Source organism: Myotis nattereri, assembly GCF_964212035.1.
Source record: "Myotis nattereri genome assembly, chromosome: 1".
Classification (NCBI taxonomy): Eukaryota; Metazoa; Chordata; class Mammalia; order Chiroptera; family Vespertilionidae; genus Myotis; species Myotis nattereri.
Window position 1 is genome coordinate 217,141,375 of NC_138075.1, and position 21,133 is coordinate 217,162,507.

Sequence of the window (21,133 nt, forward strand, 5' to 3'; positions counted from 1 at the left end):
TGGTCTAAATTTGCATGCAGGTTACCATGACTACAAAATGTCTTGCTCACTTATTGAAAGTATCTGCTAACCTTCCATGGCTGTCCCATCCACAGCGACAGTTCAGGATTGCCACCCGACAATTGCCGAGTATTTCACAACTGCCCTTGTCGTAGATTGTGGCCTCTGCATTGGAGTCGTCCAGCTTTTACACAAATGGAGCTCAGAACTCACTCCTTCCTGCGGTTCCCAGCTCACATTTGACTCAAATGGTTAAGACGATTCGAGTCTGACATCCCAACATACAGCACAGTGTTTAGCTCTCTGTGGTGTGAAAGTGAATTGGAAATAGTCATCGTGGCCAGTTGTGGGACGGTGTTTTTAGAAAGCCTTGCTTACATAATTCTGATGTCCTTTATGTTCTCCCTTCTCCATGTGGAAACCATGGGTGGATGTACAGCAGTATGGTGTTTCAAAGAGCAAAGATGTTTGTGTCCCTTGAATGAAAGGTTCAAATTCTTGGCCACCACCCTGGAGGGCTGAAATCTGATGGCTGTGATTGTCCCTGTTTATTGGAATGTTTTATGGTTTCTGATCATGTGGTTGTTCCAAAGCACGACCTACCTTTTCAAGCACAAAAGGAGGCTAAAAGTGGCCAGTTCTATCTATCTACTATCTGTCTAGCTAGCCATCATTCTTTCTTTCTTTTTTTCTTCCTTCCTTCCTTTTTTTTCTACAGTAACAAAGAAACAGCAAAACCTTTTTTAAGGCAGTATAAATATTAATACATGGCTACTCAATAAAAATGCTTATAGAAATTAACTTCTGCTTTGAAGCAAGCAAGAGAGGGAAAGACTTTTTCAGATATTTTAAGATGCTCGTGACATCTCCCCACTGTTTCCTCTACATTTCTCATTATTTGTCTTAATCTGGAATTACCTTTTTCTTACCTAATTGAAGCCTGAGTTGTTTGCAATCAGGGGTGGCTTAGCCGACCAGCTTCCTGGCGTATTTGCTCACTGCTGCGCCCATTTCATTTGGAATTTTCTCGTATGTAAGCCTGTCCTGTGGCTTTTAAACCGGTGCCTTTGAAGTCCAGGTGGCCACTGAGGATCAGAACGTTTCTGCTCTTTCAACCCTGATTCTGAACTAAGCCGTTGATTCTTGTGACTAATTTGGTGCAATTATGGCTATTTAGCGTGCGTTTCTCTGATGATGGAAATTTGGGGTTATCTTCCCTGGTGATTTTCCTGAGGACCCCCCCCCCCCGCCATTTCTTCCTCGGGCGCCCACTTTTCCTCCCACAGGAGTGGTTACTGACCTTGGGCTACCAGTGATTGCCAGCCATTAACCCAAATGCTTCTCTTGACAGCGATTGCTTTCCAAAAGGACGAAAGCTGCATTTCAACAATTTTCTCCATTATGACCTATTTTGAACATGTACACCCGAAGAGAGCCAGAGTGTGGAAAAAAATATGGCTTGTGGTTTCTCCACGAGTGTGCACATCAAATAATGGTCCCGCAGGCACACTCTCCCCTCCTCTTAAATGTCCCTGGATGGAATCCCAGCATAGTTGTCATCTTGTGAGCACCATCGGATTTGGGAGGTAGCAGAAAAGGGAGGGAAATATGCATTTTTATTTCCAAGAACAAAGATACCCTGCCTTGTATCTGTGTAAATCTCCTGTGAATGACCTCGAAGAAGGGCCCACCCATGTTAGATTTTGCTGGCTCCTAATTCATCACAATGGAGTACTGACTACAAATACATAAGAATTTTGATCTTGGGAGGGCAGAGTAGAATGCCTTGCTTGAACCAAGGTCAAGTCTTTTATTTTTTAAAAAATATATATTTTTATTGATTTCATAGAGGAAGGGAGACAGAGAGAAAGATAGAAACATCAATGATGAGAGAGAATCATTGATTGGCTGCCTCCTGCACACCCCACACTGGGGATCAAGCCTGCAACCTGGGCATGTACCCTGACCAGGAATAGAACCCAGGACCTCTTGGTCCATGGGACGATGCTCAATCCACTGAGCCACCACATCCGGGCAGGTCTTTTGGGTACCATCTGTTTTGGTAAGTATGGCCTTTGGCATGTCCAAAACATTTAATGCTGCTGCTTTAATTGGTATGAGTTTTGTGTCATCCAGTGCTTCTGAACCAGAGGAAAAATCTTTGCTGTTGGTCCTGGTGTGAGAAGGCTTAAAATAGGAGATCAAGGCAATAAAAAACCCCAAACAAACTCTTTTTCTTCACTATATCACTAGCAGTTGAGTCAAATATTATGGTAGGAAGTCATCAATCAATTCTTTCCGGAATGGAAAGGCTCCAGGTAAATATCAGCCCTCACGTACATTGTACAGAGTCAATAAAAATTGGCCTAATCATTTCAATAAACATGACACGATTTCTTCCCTCATTAAAGATTTAAGGAGCAATGCTGTAGGAATGATAACTCTCTTCAACAAATGAAACTGAATCAAATATGTGAAAGGAATATTTTGGCTGGTTCCAGGGAGGAGAGGCTGGGGTTTGGGTTTAAATGCCAAAGAATCCTATTTTCAAGTGAATATTTTGATGTTGTGAATCTCAACTCTTGGTTAGGCGACTTCTGACTGATGACCCTTTCAGACTGGTTAGAGCCCAGTGGTTTTCATCTAGGAGATGAGGAGAGAGAGAGAGAGAGAGAAATGGTCAGATCCTCTCTCTTCCTTGCTCTCTCTCCCTCCCAAGTTGGTGATTAGGAGAGAAGCCAAAATTGGAAAAGTGTAGCACATACTAAGTGATCTGGCTGTTCTGAACTTTTCATTGTATATGCTCTAATTTTGAACCTGTCAAGTATAATCTGTCAATCATCTGCATATAGCTTGTTAAGATTACAGAGCTGTGAATATGCATAGGAGACTGACTAAATCCTGTGATTAGCAACAAAACCCTTAAGAAAAAAAATTGAAGTATGTATTAAAAAACCTATTGCTCATAAAGACCTCGATGTTTACTTATGAAAAAGAGAAAATAAGTGATTGGGGGAGGGAAGGTATATTGGAGAATGAAGCGCACGCTGGAATTTATCTGATGTATGTTTAATAATAAAATGACAATGCGGCTGCACTCATGATGCTTAAGAACAAGAGGGATTATTAGATTTGTGCGTGGAAGGTAAAATTACTGCAAAGAATTGCTTGGGGGAATATACAAGATACAGGGTATGAAATGAAATAAAACAAATACAGGGCAGATGACTGGTTTCTCTGTATTGCTGGGCAGATTTAATTAATTGCTAATAGAGCACTGAGTCATGAATTACTCAATCATTACCATTGTTTCAATTGTGGAATTTTCCTCTTAAATACAGATTCATTAGAAAAGAAGAAAATGCCACTGAGCTGTAAAGTACTGAGCCATCTTGTAAGATATTTTGGAATAAGTTGGAAGCATTCTGTTTTCTTATTTTGGTGGGAGGCCTTCTTGTCTTTAGGAGTCCCATCGAAATTTAAAATAAACCAGTGAACTTTTCAATAACTCCATGCCCTCTCTGCAGTAACTTGTTGTGATTGTAGGTATTTGAGAATCGGCAGGGTGAGGTGGTGGAAAAGGCCAGGGGCTTAGACTCAAACAGACCTGGTTCAAATCCCAGATTTAGCATCTGTCAGAGGTGTGACCCTCAGGAAGCTACACAACTGCTCTGAGTCTCAGTCTTCTGCTGGGTATGGGCATAGTATGAGGAGGCGTGATCATTCATCTGTTGTTATTGAGGAATGACAGTATATGAAGCGCTGTGCTAAATGCTCTGGGTGTAAGTCAATGATCGTTAGGTGTTGGATATTGTGCTAATCATTTCGTGTATCAAATCTTGTTCAATCCTCACAGCAACTCTGTAATACCTACCTGGATGTAGGTAGGTACATGTATACACACATATAGGAGCAAAACATATACATAAGTAATTTCATAGTAGAAGTAGAAGGAGGTTTTCTCTGGATAGATCAGTCTCCTCATCCGAGTGCCTTTATAATTCTTCTTTGCTTTTTTCTTCTCTTCTTACTATTCTTAGAAGAAAGGCTTGGCTATTACTCACCTGCACAATTAGAGAAAAATAGTCAGAACATGATGTCATAGGATTGCAGCAGCTTCCCCTCCTGTGGGGTTGGCCGCTAGGCACTGGAGGCCGAGGTAGGGATGTGCGGCTCAAGTGCTTGCAACTGTTCATGTCGCACTTGGCGTTTGAGCGCCCCTCCCGTGAAGGGTTCTGCCATTTGAAATGTCACGCAAAGCAAAGTTTGCCACGTATTAATTCAGAGAGAAACGGGGCGGTGTCATTGCCCACAGGAAATCCCTTCATAGAGCTTGAATGTCTTTATTATAAATAAGCCTCCAGCACCTTAACTGGAAATGCTTTATATGCCTTGGTATGGCCTTCTTCTCTTCCGGTGTTTGAAAGCTGGGGATGACGGATCATCCGCTGTGGAACTTTGTAGGCCGTCCATTCTGCAGCTGTGGTGGTGGTTACAAGAGGTGGACTGATTCCTGGCCATCTTGGGCATCTCAAGCTTAATCTCCTGAGAAAATCTTTAGCCAAGTCAGGTTTTCAATTGCCGTGTTAGTCATCCTACTGATTGCATAAGGAACACTGTAGGAGCATTTCAAATGCCATCCGCTCTTGGCAGCAGAATGACAATGAGGATGAAGTATGAAAAACGAGGTGCCCATAAAGGCAGGCCTGGGGACAGGGCTTGCACTCTGCTCCCCAATCTGCCTCTACAGTAACTCCGCTCCCTTACCACAGTGCTCGCTGGAAGAAAAGCATCATCTGAATTAATTATTTGCCCATATGGTGTGCTCCTGATGTCAGCTAATGCTACATTAAGGACTTACATGCTGGGCACCCATTAAATAACCAAGTAAATATTTGTATTGTTTGTGATAAACTGGCTCCTTCTGTGGGTATGTTCAGTGCCTTTGTAAACATTCTTTTAGTGGGCAGACTCTTGGGGCTTCATACTAGGCTAAAATCTGACAAAGAGGCCTCACCCCCACTGTGGGCTTTTGGAGCTCAGTGAATATTTAGTAACACTTCAATGTAATAGCGGTATTATTATGCTACATTGCCGGACTGAATGCTACGTGAATGACATTAGTCATGTGGACCCATTCTTTTTTTTTTTTAAATATGTATTTTTTTTTTATTGATTTCAGAAAGGAAGGGAGAGAGAAATAGAAACATCAATGATGAGAGAGAATCATTGATTGGCTGCCTCTTGCATGCCCCCTAGTGAGTATCAGGCCTGCAACCCAGGCATGTGCCCTTAATTAGAATCGAACCTGGGACCCTTTGGTCCACAGGCCAATGCTCTATTCACTGAGCCAAACTGGCTAGGGCTCGTGGATCCATTCTTGTCCTCGCCTGTATGTTCTGAATACGTCTGTGTGATTTCCACAGTATCCCATAGTCATGAGGGATGACTATGGGATACAGTTACTGCAGCCGGCACCAAATATTTATACTGAAGCAACCTGAGTGTTAGGTTTCAAGGTAGAAGTGGGCACAGCCTCTGAGGAAAAGACTGAGGTGAGGCAAGTGAGCCCGTTTTTCTCTGGTGAAATACATTATGTCACTGGAACATACACATGGTTGATAAGTGCTCCGAGGACATGAATGAGGTTGACTTTGCACAGTCTTCCCCAAAGGTCACATTGTCACATGGGGAAATCTGTCAAGGGATCATCGCGGGGCACCTTTTTCTGAGAAGAAGCCAGCGTTTGAGAAAAGCTTGATGTGAGACTGGGAGAGAGTGACATCAAGTTGAGGTGGCGCCCCAGGACCCGTGCTTGGCAGTTGGCTGAACATACATTGCTAATGGTCGTGGGGGCTTTTTGGAATAAGGCCCTTATAATGGTTCCTTTTCAGTGAGCTTTAGGACATCTTGTTTTTTTTACATGCTTGATATTTCAAAGGGGCCTCTGTATGAGCTCTCAAATGCCTTTTTTTTTTGTTTTTGTCTCACAAAAGGAAGGTTTTCACTTGTTCGGTATTATTCTACTTAAATCTAAGTTGTGGAGGTGATGGTAGCACTTCCCTAGATTCCTGGGATCAACCTGTGCCCAACTCTGTCAGCTAATGAAGATTAGTGCAACTGAGTGAACAGACTTGCAAACAACCTCTACACAAGTCTTGGAAAGTGAAAAGGATCTCATTCCTTTTCCAAAAGTGAGGAGAATGGGCCAATAAGTACTTCTCTTTATTTTAAGGCAATGCGGCTTGTAATTGGCTGAGTCTTGGCTATGGAAATTAATTTGTGGAGGGAAAAAAATCTAATAATGCTATCTTCCCCTGCACCCTACTTTTTTTTTAAACTTCTAAGTGAATTTACTTCACTACCCCTAAAGGCAGATCTCTGATCTCTTTATAAATGAATTCACCCATTTATTCATTCATTGATTCACTTGTTTAACAAAGTTTCATTGATTGCCTGCTAGGTCTCAGGTATTATGTGTGATTCTGAACTTGGCCCAGGAATCTGGAACCTCTAGTTTGGGGCAAAATGAGATGGTGGGAGATGTATGTTCAGAAAACAGGAAGATTGCCCTGGCCATTGTGGCTCAGTTGGCTGGAGTGTTGTCCTGTGTACCGAAAGGTTCCCAGTTTGATTCCTGGTCAGGGCACATACCTGGGTTGTGGGTTTGATCCCCAGTGGAGGTGCATATGGGAGGCAACTGATCACTGTTTCCTCTCACATTGATGTCTGTCTCTCTCTCTCTCTCTCTTTCTCCCCCTCTCCCCCTCTTCCCCTCTCTCCCCCCTTTCCTCCCCTCTCTATAATCAGTAAAAGCATATCCTCTTGTGAGGATAACAGAAAAAGAGAGAAAAAAGGAAGGTGGGCCTTGACCGGTTTGGCTCAGTGGATAGAGCATCGGCTTGTGGACTCAAGGGTCCTGGGTTCGATTCCGGTCAAGTGCATGTACCTTGGTTGTGGGCACATCCCCAGTGGGGAGTGTACAGGAGGTGGCTGATCGATGTTTCTCTCATTGATGTTTCTAACTCTCTGTCCCTCTCCCTTCCTCTCTGTAAAAAATCAATAAAATATATAGGAAAAAAAAAGGAAGATGGCTACAGCTAGTATCTGAAGTGGATAAGCTGAAAGGCAGGCACTGGGGAGGAGAGAATCACAACTGGAGTCTCTTCAGAATAGGACACCAGAGAGAGGTTGTGAAAAACCTCCTGGATAAATTGCAAGACTGAAGGAATATGAGTTTTGCATTGGACTTGCTCTTGCTATTCTTAAAGTTTTATGATAACTGAAGAACTCCCTTAGCAGGTCAGGAACAGCTTATCTTTTAGCCTTTATTCCCAGCCAATGCATTGGGTTTGAGGAGACTGTTTGGTCCAAGAAAAGGAAGGTGCTTTATGTTCTTCATACCTAGAGCTACCCATTCCCTCTGCTGCCTTCTGGGCTTTCCAGATGTCAGGGCGTGGTTTTATTTAGGGGGTCATGCAGCCTTTCCGAGCTCAGCACACGGCGTGCACACTGATACGTCGGCTAGGAATGCTAATTCTTTCCTTGTGTTGAGGTCCTGAATATAAATTGTCTAGCCTTCACCTGGGCATATTACATGTAAAAACAACAGCAGCTTTTTGTCTTATTTTTTAAAGCTAAAAAGATAAATTAGAATTTATTTCAACAGTACATTATTAAGTGCAGGTGTTACATATACAATCTATATAGAAAAGGAGAGAGAGAGAGAGAGAGAGAGAGAGAGAGAGAGAGAGAGAGAGAAATTACAAGAGAATGATTTCATCTCCATTGGGAAAACCTCATGAAATTCACCCTGATAATGGGTGTGAAGGGAAAGACATCTCCATTTCAGGCCTTACTGACCATCTTGCTAAAGGAACTTAGCAGTTCACCTCTCAGAGGTAAACTGGGGACTTCTAGGTTCTCACCGACTCCCTGATGTGTTTCCTAGGGGCTGTTTCCCCGTTTGTCATTTGGGTCAGATCATGTCTCTCCCTGTCCCGAGAATGCTGTGGGGGATCCGGCCTGTGATCCATCTCACTCATCGTGGGCTGCCTTCCCTCTCCTCCGTCTCTTTCCGGCCCCTCCCTGGCTGCCATGGTTCATTTGTGACCCAACCACACTCACCACTAGCGAATAGTTGTCTTCATACTTCATGTAGGTCCCTGCCTCATTACCTGCTCACATCTGCCTGCAATTCCTGTTCTCACTCACCCACCCACCCACCCAAAGTTAGGGACACCATATTGAATTCTTACCTGTACTGGGCCCTGCACATCAGACACTCGTTATTTCTATTTAAGCTATTTATAAGCTATATACATGTGTATATCCATATTTAAGCTATAGAGTAAAGCTGATTTAGACTACACTATAGCTCAGTGACTTTCAACCTGTATGCCGCAAGAATGTTTAAAACAGGCAATACCTGCCTATTTAGTCAGGGGCACTGACCTTTTTTCCCTTAGGCCATAAAAAAGAAAAAGAAAAAAAGAAAAAGAAAACAGCCAACACAACAATAGCCATCCAGAGCGAATGATTCAAATACCTATTTTTGGGGTCAGAATTTTAGTAATTAGTAATTAGTTTATGTGTGCCATGAGACGAAAAAAGTTGAAAATCGCTGCTATATAGTATAGTTGATTTAGGCTATGCTAGAGCTTATGCTATATCTAGGCATTGCATATCCCAGGGGATAAGTGCTATTATGATACCCCTGTTAGGGATGAAAAGAAACCTGAGCTCTAAGGTGGAGTTAGGCATTGCCCTTGGCCCCCCCCCCCACTGCTGTGTGAGTGCTCTCTTTATTGCTGTGTTGCTCAGCAGATGGACCGAAGGTCTCAGATGAGCCTAGTACTGTTCCAGTGCTTGGCAAACACCACTGCCCTGTGCTCACAGAGCTCCTCTTCTAGGGAGGAAGACAGACACTATGCAGGCCCATGTTTAATATACCCCTGCATCGATGCAATGAGTGCCAAGGAGGCAAATAGCAGGATGAGGGACAGAGTGAGGAAGGGGTGCTGTATCGATGGCCTCTGACCCGAGGGGAGGTTAGTGTGGCTAGAGCAGAGTGAGGTATGGAGAGAGGCCGGAATGAGTTCAGGGAGGGGATATGGGGCCACGAGGGGGAGCGGTTGTGGACTATGGTATGTTTGTTGCTTGGGTTTAATTTTGGAACCATGGGATGGTTGAGTCAGGAGTCAAATAATCCAGTCCATGTTATATATATGTATATATATATATATATATATATATATATATATATATATATATATATATGTATATGTATATAATTGATTTCAGAGAGGAAGGGAGAGGCTGAGAGGGGTAGAAATGTCAATGATGAGAGAGAATCATTGATCAGCTGCCTCCTACATGCCCCACACTGGGCATTGAGCAGCAACCCTGACCAGGAATCAAACCCTCATCTCCTGGTTCATAGGCTGATGCTCACCCACTGAGCCACAAGAGGAACAGTAATGGAGAATTGGCCCGACCACCAGGGAGAATAGATTTACCTTCCACTCAGATGAACGTGTGGGTTTTGGGGGGTATACTCATTTTCTAGGGCTGTTGCAACAAGTCATCACAAATCTGGGTGGCTTAAAACAACAGAAATGTATTGTCTCACAGTTCTGGAGGCTTAAAAACCCAAATTAAGGTATTAGCAAGGCTATCCTTCCTCTGAAGGCCCTAAGGAAGAAGCCTGTTTTGCCTCTTCTAGCTTCCAGCTGTTGCCATCCTTGGCGTTTCTTGGTTTGTAGATGCATCACACCGACCTCTGCCTTGTAGTCACATGGCCTTCTCCCTTTGTCTCTGTCCAATTTTTCTCTTCTTATAAGGATGCCATTCATTGGATGAGGGCCCACCTTAATCCAGTCTGACTTCATCTTAACCTGATTACTTCCCCAAGGACCTTATTTCCAGACAAGGTCACATTCACAGATACTGGGGAACATAATTCAACCCATAACAGTGGAAACCACGAATTTGATTTTAGTCAGGTTAAGTCTAAGATGGAGGGATGGGCATGTGGGCAGTTGAACAGAGGGATGTGCAATTGGGGCTGAGTCTTAGCTGAAGGAACAGATGGGGCAGCATAGTGCAGAGGTGGTGGTGGAGGCTACAGGACTCTGGAGAAGAGGGAATGACTTGAAAAGGCAAAGATTAAGGACCCAACCTGGAACACTCTTGTGTTTAGAGGTAAAGAGACAGGGAGGAGGAGGATCTGGATGGAGGTGATTTGGTTCCCGGTCTGTCTGTCTTACAGACTCTGAGCTGCTGGAGAGCAGCAAACCACCATTATATTTCTAGCTGCAGCACAGGCGCTGGCGTAGAGAGGCTCTCCTTACATGCTTGCTAAATAAATGGACAGTGCAATTTCTCTGTTTTAAGCCATACATAAATGTACACCATCACTGGAGAGGTAATACCAACAGAAAGGCAGGGGCTGGCCTGTCTGCAGCCAGCCAGTGTGTTTGTAATCACAGATACTCGTCTATGCTATCCACCTGGGATGGGAAAAGGACATTTGTGTGAAAATGGGCTTGGACCATCTACTCTCTTCACCATGGGACCCAGTGCTAAAAACGGCCAAGGTACCCTCAGGCTTCACTAACAGACCCATGCCCTGCCCTGGCGCAAGGGAAGCTATTTTCATATTGTGCTGTGCAGTGGTCAGCCCTCCCGGAGAGTCCCAGTACTGAGAACTTGGCAGCTGGAATGGAGAGTTTCCACAGGGCTGGGATGATAGGGTGAAGGGTTTTGAATTCGAGGCATTGTTAGCAAAGGGAAGACCACGTGAGAAGAAACAGGATCGCCATCTTTAAATGTCCCTAGTTTTATCAAGGGGAAAGGGACGAGACTCGTGTTATATTCTGGAAGGCAACACTAAGAACCCTGGGCACAAGAGACACCAAGGACATTTAGATGTAACCTAAGGATTTGTGTTCATACAGAGTGTCATGGTTAAGAGAGTTACCAAAAAGTAGTGTTTCAGAGCATGAGCCGCCAGAGAGCGTGGGCTTGATTCTGGTGTCTGCCATTCACTGTGTAACCTTGGCAGAGGGAGTATGGGTGGGCCCTAGCAATATCTGCCAAGTTAAGTCACTTGAACTCTCTGAACCTTGTCTATTACTCTCTAAAACAGGCATAATGATAACATAGGGCTCATGGGTCTTTGTGGAGATGAAGGGAGATAATGAATATTCAATGTTTAGCTCACTGCTTGGCCATGGAAAGCCAGCAAGGGTAGCTAGTATTGTTCTAAAAGAGAAATCTATGAATAAGGAGACCGTGCCTTTCAAAGAGTAGTGGCCATGGACTCTACTGAGGAAATAAATTATTAGAGGGAGTTTGTGTCCATTTAATTTGCTTGGAGAAGTGCCCATAATAGAATCTTACACACTTGGTCACTTAAAAGAATTATGTCTGGCTGACACACTGAAGTCCCATTTATCCACTCGGACAGAAGGTTCATCTTGAGTATAGAGCCTGTAATTTACTTACGGGTGTATATGGCGGGATAAGCCAGGTTAATGTCTGGGAACAGAGACCAACAATTAGCAAGTTAATTAGGATCCTGATTTCTGTAGTGAAGGATAATCATTTATTAGTTTAGGTCAGACCCTGGGTCTTCCTGCGACGTGACTTTCTATGAAAATATTGACTGAGAGGGCCTCCCTGTACCTTCCCCAGCACAATTCGCACATGCTTGGGAAACTCATTCTCTCCCAGTGACGGTAGTGAGGGTTACAATAAGTTCAGGAGGCCCGGCTTCAGCTGGCCTGTTTGAAGTTGATGGTGGAAATAGAAATAAAATTTAATACAGGCACACCTCCTTTTATTACACATAGTTTTATTGTGCTCCACAGATGTTTCATTTAAAAAATGTATTTTTATTGATTTCAGAGAGGAAGGAAGAGAAGGAGAGAGAGAGAGAGAGAGAAAGAAACATCAATGATGAGAGAGAATCATTGATCAGCTGCCTCCTGCATGCCCCCTACCAGGGATTGAGCCTGCAATCCAGACATGTGCCCAGACCAGGAATCAAACCGTGACTTCCTAGTTCATAGATTGAGGTTCAACCACTGAGCCATGCCGGCTGGGCCTAGGGTTTTTTTTTTTTTTTTTTTAAATAAATTGAAGGTGAGGTCCTCCACCAGCAAAAATATTACAACTCATTTTATTGCGATACTGGCTTTATTGCCATGGTCTGGAACCGAATCTGCAATATCTCTGAGGTAGGCCTGGGCAACAATAGGAATGGCAGTCCTTGGACACCACCCAGGTTCTTCAGGAACCATGATGCTGGTTTGTGACTGGCACTTTCCTCTTTTCCAGTCAATAATCTCACATAAATTAACATGATCATTTCATCTGAGGCATTTGTTGAAAACACAAAACAAAAACGACACAACAATGTAGAAAGAATGCTATTATGCTTGGGGCTAAAAAACATTAGGATGTGGGAAGCTTCTCTTTTTTCTTGTTTTTCACAGTGACAGCCATTGACCTGTACCTGGGATTCAGTAGAAGGGGCTGGAGATTATAAATCCAATTGAGAGAAGAGGAGAGGGCATGGGTCGAAGCTGTGGATGGAGAGAGGAGCGGCAGGGGGCGCCTATTCTTGGCAATGAAAGACCTGGTGTTCATTGTGTTGCTTTTGTCTTCCTACTCAACCCTTGTAGCTTAGCTTTGGCACTGGCGCCCACTGGGCCTGGCTGGAAAGTTACTTAGAGTGTCCCTGGACTAATAAGGTGGAGGCTTGGCCATGCTTCACGAGCTATAGAAAGGATGATGGACAAGGCTTTTAAAATCTGTTTGGCTGCTGTTCTCGATGCCATCAGTCATGGGTTGTGAGAGAGTTGTTTCTGTTTGTCAAGTAGGAGCCGAGATGAGGTCGTGACAAACGTGGCTTTGTAAGTCACTTCGACTTTCTGATGGGAGCGGAGCCGGGCGAGAGCGCTCCCGCTTCTCTCTGCAGGGGCAGATGACCTCAGCACTTTCCCCATTTGGGTTTTAGCTGAATCTGCCAAAGGAAATGCCTACTATTAAAAGTCCAAGCCCACAACAAAGGGGAGGTTTTAAGTGACATGTCACCATTGTTTTTCTTAACGCGACCTGGGTAAATGGAATTTTAGCAAATAAAATAAAGCAAAATGGTGGCAATAATTTCCTGTGGTCCAGGTCTCAGCAATTCAGGTGTGGATTGGTGCACATTTTTATGCGTTGTTGATGTTTAACAAATACGATCGTGTGGCTACCATCCCGCCCCCCTCCCAATGTTTCTGCTCTGATCCTACAGAGTTAACTGACATGGCCAAGGGCACTTTACAGACGGGGTCAAGGTTACAGACCCTGAGATGGGGAGATTGTCTTGGATTTCCTGGTAGACCCAGTCCAATCACAGGAGTCCTGAAAATCCGGGAACTTTCCCTGGCTGGGCTGGGAGAGCAATGGCAGCCCGAGGAGGATCCCATGCCCCATGGCTGGGTCTGAGGTACAGGGACTGTGCCCAAGGACTACATTCTGCCAACAGCTTTAATGGGTGAGGAAGTGGCCCTCCCCTGGGGCCTGAAGAAAGGAAGGCAGCCCTGCCAGTGCTTAGATGTGAGCCTGGTGAGACCGTGTCAGGATCTGACAGACAGGACTGTAGGAAAATACGTCTCTATTGCTTTAAGCCACAGAGTTGGAGGGAATGTGTTGCAGCAGCAATAGCAAACAAATCTACCTTAGTTTCTCTGGTCTAGACTTTTCCTAATGATGATATGGTTTCTGAACTCGGTGTGTGCCCTGCAACCAGGAAAGGCTGAATCATCTCCTATCAAAATCAAAAGCTTTGCCTCCTGTATTTCAAAGAATCCCAACCTATAATCTGGGTTGCTAGAATGTCAGGAGGCTTGGCTGAGAGGACCCAGCAGAAGTGAATGACTATTTTTTATTTGTTTATATTTTTTATTGACTTCAGAGAGGAAGGGAGAGAGAGAGAGATAGAAACATCAATGATGACAGATAATCATTGATTGGCTGCCTCCTGCACGCCCCCTACTGGGGATCGAGCCTGCAACCTGGGCATGTGCCCTGACTGGAAATCAGACTGTGACCTCCTGGTACATAGGTCAATGCTCAACCACTGAGCCACGCTGGCCGGCTGGGCAGAAGTGAATGACTATTCATGAAGCATCCCCTATGCTCTAGGGACAGCCATCCACTCACTTAACTCTTTAATAAACTCCGAGGAGGATATTATTCCATTTTACAGATGAGAAAGTGCTTCCCAGTGGTTCATTGGCTTTTCTGAGCTTACAGAAGCTGTGACACAGTGTGGGCTCAGAACCTCCAAAGAATGCATCCTTGCTGCGTCCTGCCCCACTCTTGCTTCCTTTTTAGTAAGCCTCAGGAGTCAGGAAATCAAGAGCACAGTGGCCGAGTCTTCTGTTGTAGAAAACAAGATAGAACCACTTGCCAGTCTCTCTCCCATGTTTCTTCAGTTGATGAAACATTGATGAAGATGAAGGACACCGTCCCTACTCTCCCTCTCCTTCCCCCTTCCCTCTCAAACCCACAGTGGAGGGAGCAGGACCCAGCGGACTGGCTTACCTCTCCTGCACGCCATTTCCCTGCTGTGCTCGGCTTCTCTGCTTACCAATCAGCGCAGCTTTGTGGCTTGCAGAATAAGCACCTAGTTTGTTAGCAAAAGAATCAGGTTGGTATTTAAGACGTAAGAGTATTTGAAAAAAAAAAAAAAAAGATTGATTATTTTAAAGGGTCCCTTGGGACTGGCTTTGCAGATCCTACTGCATTAAGCCAGATTTGGGTTCGATTGCTTGCAATGCCATTTGGATTAGACATGTGCATCGTATTTCCGAAATCCCAAGATCCTCTGCCTGCCATTGAGCAGCCCTCCATGGGGTCCAGAGAGAACATGGCCTGTCAGCTAAGGAAACCCAGTACCCCCTGCCCCCTCCCCGCACCAGAAGACAGACTTTTTAAATTCAGCTGTAATGCTGGCGGAGGCCTCCAGACAGGATTTAATGGGCGGTTTTAAAGCACTCACTCGCAGCATTAAGTACCGCGCGCGCAGGAGCAAAGCATGAAAAGTGCTACCTGCTTCGAAGGAGCATCTGGTTTAGAGGGAGCGAGAAGGCTGTTTCAAAAGAGGAACAGGTTGTAGTAAACAAATAGTCCTGTGCCCCACAGGTGAGGAGACTCACAGGCTACCTGGGCACATGCAGGTCTGGAGCAGGCAGTCAGGTGTTGGTGGCATGTGTTTGTTCGTGGGTTGGTTGGCCAAGATGCCTGAAACAGTCCCAGCACCTTCTCGGCTGGAGACCCGAGTCCTCTGACCTTGGCCGGGCCTTGGTGGCTGGACTTCAGTGTGCTGTTCAAGAGCCCTGTGTCTGGATGGATCCCACCCCTGAGGTCTGAGGTCTAGGGGGTGAGCTGGGCATCCTCATCCGTAGGATTTTGAATGGTAGCTAGTCTATCTAGTCTATTAGTTCTTCTGAATTCCCTTCCTATAGCTGGATCACACTTCTAGAACCTTCTCTTCTGCTACTGCTAGAGTTCTGCCTACTTGTGTGGGCCATTCCTGTCCCAGGTGCCCCCTCACCTGGCTTCTGGCTGGAGCCGGTGCCTGAGATCTCTGCTCTCTGTTGGATTGATGTCTTTGTGTTACTTGCCTCAGCTTATAACTTGCTTTTCAGACTCAGAGCTCTCTGCCCCTTATCCATCTCTGCCTCTGGGTCAGCTTCCACCCCCCACCCTGTCCCTCACACCCTGGGCTTCCTCTGGCCTCTGGCCTCCCACTCTCTGGTGGTTCTGTGTTAAAGTCCCAGTGTGCCTCATTTGGGAGTGGGAATAGCAACAGAATGGCCCCCCCCAGTTCATCCCTGCGGGCTCCTTGATTTACACCCATGAGGTTTACAACTCCCCTCCCAGGCTTCAGCAATGACCCTAGAACCCACCAACGCAGGACCCAGCTCTGCAACTTCTCGTTGAAACGGCCACACAGCCTTAAATAAGATTCTTACTGAAATAAAACAAGTGAAAATCTCTCTCTTCTTTGCTGACTGCAGGAGGCCTTTTTATAGATGACCATATTATAAAAAATAAAAAAAAAAGGAAGAAAGAAAGAAAGAAAGAAAGAAAGGAAGACACCAACTGTGAGTTTTCGGTTAGGAAACAGTCCCAGAGTACACTATGCCCCAAATCAGGTGGCTGTGTGTTTTCTATTCCATGAGATCTTTCCCTCTCAGCTCAACTCTTAAACTAATTTTAAATACTCCACACTAAACACTTCTTACATGAGATAGTGTCTTTTTGGAAAGGGTTCTGGGTTATATCTGGGTTTATTTTTGTAAACCTTTTTTTTTTATATTGAACTCTACAATGTGCATTGTAATGGTTTTTATAAGCACTCCACATCAAGGGAAACATCTGTAGTCGAAATAATCTGTCTTAAACACCACGTTCAGCATATCACAACTCTGCTCGGAAATGTTGGGTGGCTTCCTAATCTCTTTTCCTTTCATTTAAATTTGAGTGTCTGACTTTCCAGGTCTCTTGGCACCCGACCCCACTTGACCTTTTCTTTTCCAGCATGTCTTTTTGTTGTCCTTTCTCCACCTTCAGCTCAGAATGAATGAGAGGCTGTGTTATAATTAGTGACAAAGACCCCAAAGCCAGAGTTCGTGGTTCAAGTCATGGCTCCGAACTGCATGTCTTTGGCAAATTGCCTAACTTGCCTGCTTCTTTTTTTCATCTGTAAAATGGGATAATAATGTGACCTACCTTCTAGAGTTGACATGAAGATTGACTCTGTTGTGAGCTATTATTGTACACCCTCTTGTAGGGGTGGAGGGGATTGGTAATTTGGATACCACAGGTGTAGGTATCCTTATACTTGGTTTAACCTGAAATTGGCATATCACTTGGAACATTTTTTCCCCTTTATTTTTGCAGATACAGGATAGATTCGGGCACCTTTGACCATTTAGAATGTACTGACTAAAGAATTTTTCTAAAAGTAGCCAAATCTCTATTCTCAGCCCTCGCTATTTGCATATGCACACAAGGTATTACCTAGAATCCAGAAAGTCAAATACATTTTAGGTTTGAATCATTTTTTTCTGTGTTCACTGCTGTATCATTGAGACCAGCTTGGGAGGTATAGGTACAGGGTAATTCATCTTTGATGAAGGGTTGGTTTGAATCAGGAGCCTGTAGAAGCAGAGTGTTTTAGTGGTGGTTTTTGCTATTTTGGAACTTTCTATTCTGGTTCTCTAGCCCCCTTCCTCCAAATGAATCCCACAAGCCAACTGACCTTCAGAGCTTGGTTTGAAGCTCATTGAGAACATCAGAAAATGAGACTGCCACAGAGGGCCAGATTTCCACTCTCTCTAGCCCAGTTTTCTGTCATCAATATAGGGGGAAGTGTTTTTGTCTTTTTTCTTTTTTAAAATATATTTTTATTGATTTCAGAGAGGAAGGGAGAGGGAGAGAGAGATAGAAACATCAATGATGAGGGAGAACCATTGATGGGCTGCCTCCTGCACGTCCCCTCCTGGGAATTGAGCCCACTACCCAAGCATGCGCCTTTGACCAGATTCAAACCCAGGACCTTTCAGTGCACAGACCGATGCTCTATTTACTGAGCCAAACTGGCTAGGGCGGAAGTGTTGGTTTTTAGGAGAGCATGTCATAGATCTACCACAAATTATCTTCAGGAAGTCAGTCAGGGGCTCACCCTAACAGCTAGCAAAGTCAGGGACCCCAATGGGTCACATTGGGTGGGATGCCCTGATGGAACCTAAGGAGGAAGTCAAAGGCTCAAAGTCAGACTCTGTGAAGTTTTTTAACTGACTCAAAATGTAGTTTAATGAAAAGAAAATAGTTTTGTTTTTGATCACTTTGCCCATTTATTTTACAGAACAATCCCCTTTCATTTTATCATAGCCAAATGCATTTTTTGCATCATGAATTTAAGTCTTGGTGATATAACAAAGGAAAGACTTCCTTATATATCATCCAGCAGTCATTATATAGATTTCTCCTTGAAAGAGAATTCAATGGGCTTCTTACCTTTATATTTTAGTTGAGGGATATTATTAAGTCAGAGGCTAAATTATTCTAGGGGGTAAAAGATTTGGTAAACATCATATTGGGCAACCTCTGGACGCCTTAGTCTTCCCATTTGTAATTGGAAACAAAAATAATGAAAGATTCTCTCCCCCCCTGCCCGCTTTCTCCCCCCCCCCCGCCCCCCCCACACACACCAGATTTGTTTTTGAAACTTGAGTGAACCAACGCATACAAAGTGCTTAGGACACTACCTGGCCTATCTCAGGACACAGCAAATGAAAGTTCAGTCAGTAAAATACGTTAAGTCTTTTATTCTGTGCACGTAAAAGGCACAGGGGCCACACAAGTCAGTAAGAAATGCCTTCTGCCTCTGGAAATCTTACACTAAAGACACCGGGTATAGGAAGTCTGTGGGTTTAGTCAATAAAAGAGGAAACAGCTTAGTTGTGGGCTTGTTAGGTGTTGGGATGACCTGATGGCACTATCTTCACAAGGACGGCAGGGCCACCCGAGATGTGGCTTCTGCCCATGTGAACAGCCTCATGTTAACTGCTCCTCTCCTCGCTTATGAGACTCCAGCCACACTGGCCACCTCTCCTCACTCAACAACCACTTAGTAGATAAATATTGAGCATCTTCCATGTGAGCAAGACACTATGAGCAAGATCAGAAGCCTGCTTTCCTGGAACATATGTGCTGCCTGTGTCTCAACGTGCTAAATTCTTTCTCACTTAAAGACCTTTAATCAAGTGTCCTCCCTACCTAGATTGGTTCCTCTTTGATGCCTTCTTCACACTAACTTTCCTACATCCCCCATAGACCCCCTCTAGTTTGCCCCCACCCCCACCCCCAACCCCAGGCCTTCACCACCCTATTATCTGTGTCCATGAGTTATGCATATATGCATACAAGTTCTTTGGTTGATCACTTTCCATCCACCCTCACCTGCCTTCCCTCTGAGATTCTGCAATCTATGCCTCTATGCATCCCTATTATTATTATTATTATTATTATTATTATTATTATTATTATTTTGGGGGGTGAGCCTGAAGTTTATTTTATTTTATTATTTTTTAAAATAAATCTTTATTATTTAGATTATTACAGATATTCCTCTTTTTCCCCCCATAGCTCCCCTCCACCCAGTTCCCACCCCACCCCATGCCCTTACCCCCCTCCACTGTCCTCATCCATAGGTGTAAGATTTTTGTCTAATCTCTTCTGCACCCCCACACCCACTTCCCCCCGAGGATTATCAGTCCACTCCCTTTCTATGTCCCTGATTCTATTATAATCACCAGTTTATTTTGTTCATCAGATTTTTTATTGACTTGATTTTTAGATTCACTTGTTGATAGATATGTATTTGTTGTCACTTTGTTGTTCATAATTTTTATCTTTACTTTCTTCTTCTTCTTCCTCTTCTTAAAGAATACCCTTTAGCATTTCATATAATCCTGGTTTGGTGGTGATGAACTCCTTTAGCTTTTTCTTGTCTGTGAAGCTCTTTATCTGACTTTCAATTCTAAATGATAGCTTTGCTGGGTAGAGTAATCTTGGTTGTAGGTTCTTGCTATTCATCACTTTGAGTATTTCTTGCCACTCCCTTCTGGCCTGCATAGTTTCTGTTGAGAAATCAGCTGACAGTCATATGGGTACTCCCTTGTAGGCAACTAGCTGTTTTTCTCTTGCTGCTTTTAAGAGTCTCTCTTTGTCTTTTGCCCTTGGCATTTTAATTATGATGTGTCTTGGTGTGGTCCTCTTTGAATTCCTCTTGTTTGGGGTTCTCTGTGCTTCCTGGACTTGTAAGTCTATTTCTTTCACTAGGTAGGTGAAGTTTTCTGTCATTATGTCTTCAAATAGGTTTTCAATATCTTGCTCTCTCTCTTCTTCTGGCACCCCCATAATTCGTATTATGGTATGTTTGAAGTTGTCCCAGAGGCTCCTTAAACTATCTTCATATTTTTGGATTCTTTTGTATTTTTGCTCTTCCAGTTGGGTGTTTTTTGCTTCCTTGTATTTCAAAGATTTATATATATATATATATATATATATATATATATATATATATATATATATTTAATATATATTTAATTGATTTTTTACAAAGAGGGAGAGAGATAGAGAGTCAGAAACATCGATGAGAGAGAAACATCGATCAGCTGCCTCCTGCACATTCCCTACTAGGTATGTGCCCGCAACCAAGGTACATGCCCTTGACCGGAATCAAACCTGGGAACTTTCAGTCCGCAGGCCGACGCTCTATCCACTGAGCCAAACTGGTTTCGGCATGATTTATATTTTTAATATTTATTTTATATATTTAAAATAAATATAACAAAGAAAAAGCAACCAAAAAAATGAGTTCACGTGTCACCTCTGGCACACATGTCATAGGTTCACCATCACTGCTCTAATCTACTGTTGAATTTCTGTATATTATTCTTTATTTCAGTCCATGTATGCTTAATTTATGACTGGTCCTTTTCCATTTTTTTTGGAATTCTCACTAAAATCTTTGAAGGTCTCACTAAGTTCCTCGGAGGTCCCACTAAGTTCCTTGGAGGTTTGTAGAAGATTCTTGAGTAACCTTATAACTGTGGTTTTGAACCCTATATCCAGTAGTTTGCTTTCCTCCATTTCTTTCATTCGTGACATGTCTCTTTGTCTCCACATTTTGGCTGCTTCTGTGTTGATAGTGTGGCCTTGTGTGGTAGGTGTCCTATAGGGCCCAGTGGCTCAGCCTCCCCAATCACCTGAGGTGGACACTTTTGGTGCACCCCTTTGTGGGCTGGGTGCACAGTCTTGTTGTAGTTAAGCCTTGATTGCTGTTGGTATCACTGGGATGAATTGACCTTTAGGCAAATTGGCTGTGAGGACCTGATGTGTCTACAATGGAAGAACTGCTGTGCTGGAGACACCCTTATGGGGCAGGACTTGCTTCAGTGGGGCTTTGGTGCTCACTGAGTCTGCCTCTTGAGTGTGTTGCTTATGGATGTGAGGAGTTGAAATCTGGTACTGTCTCACAATGACCACTGGGTACACTGGC

The 21,133-nt window shown here is 43.9% G+C and overlaps 1 protein-coding gene across 1 annotated transcript in view; it reads left to right on the forward strand.

The window, feature by feature from the left end:
* The window catches only part of PPARGC1A (PPARG coactivator 1 alpha), a 655,554-nt gene that overhangs the window by 97,297 nt on the left and 537,124 nt on the right, over nucleotides 1-21,133 (forward strand). The gene's annotated exons all lie outside the window — the stretch shown is intronic.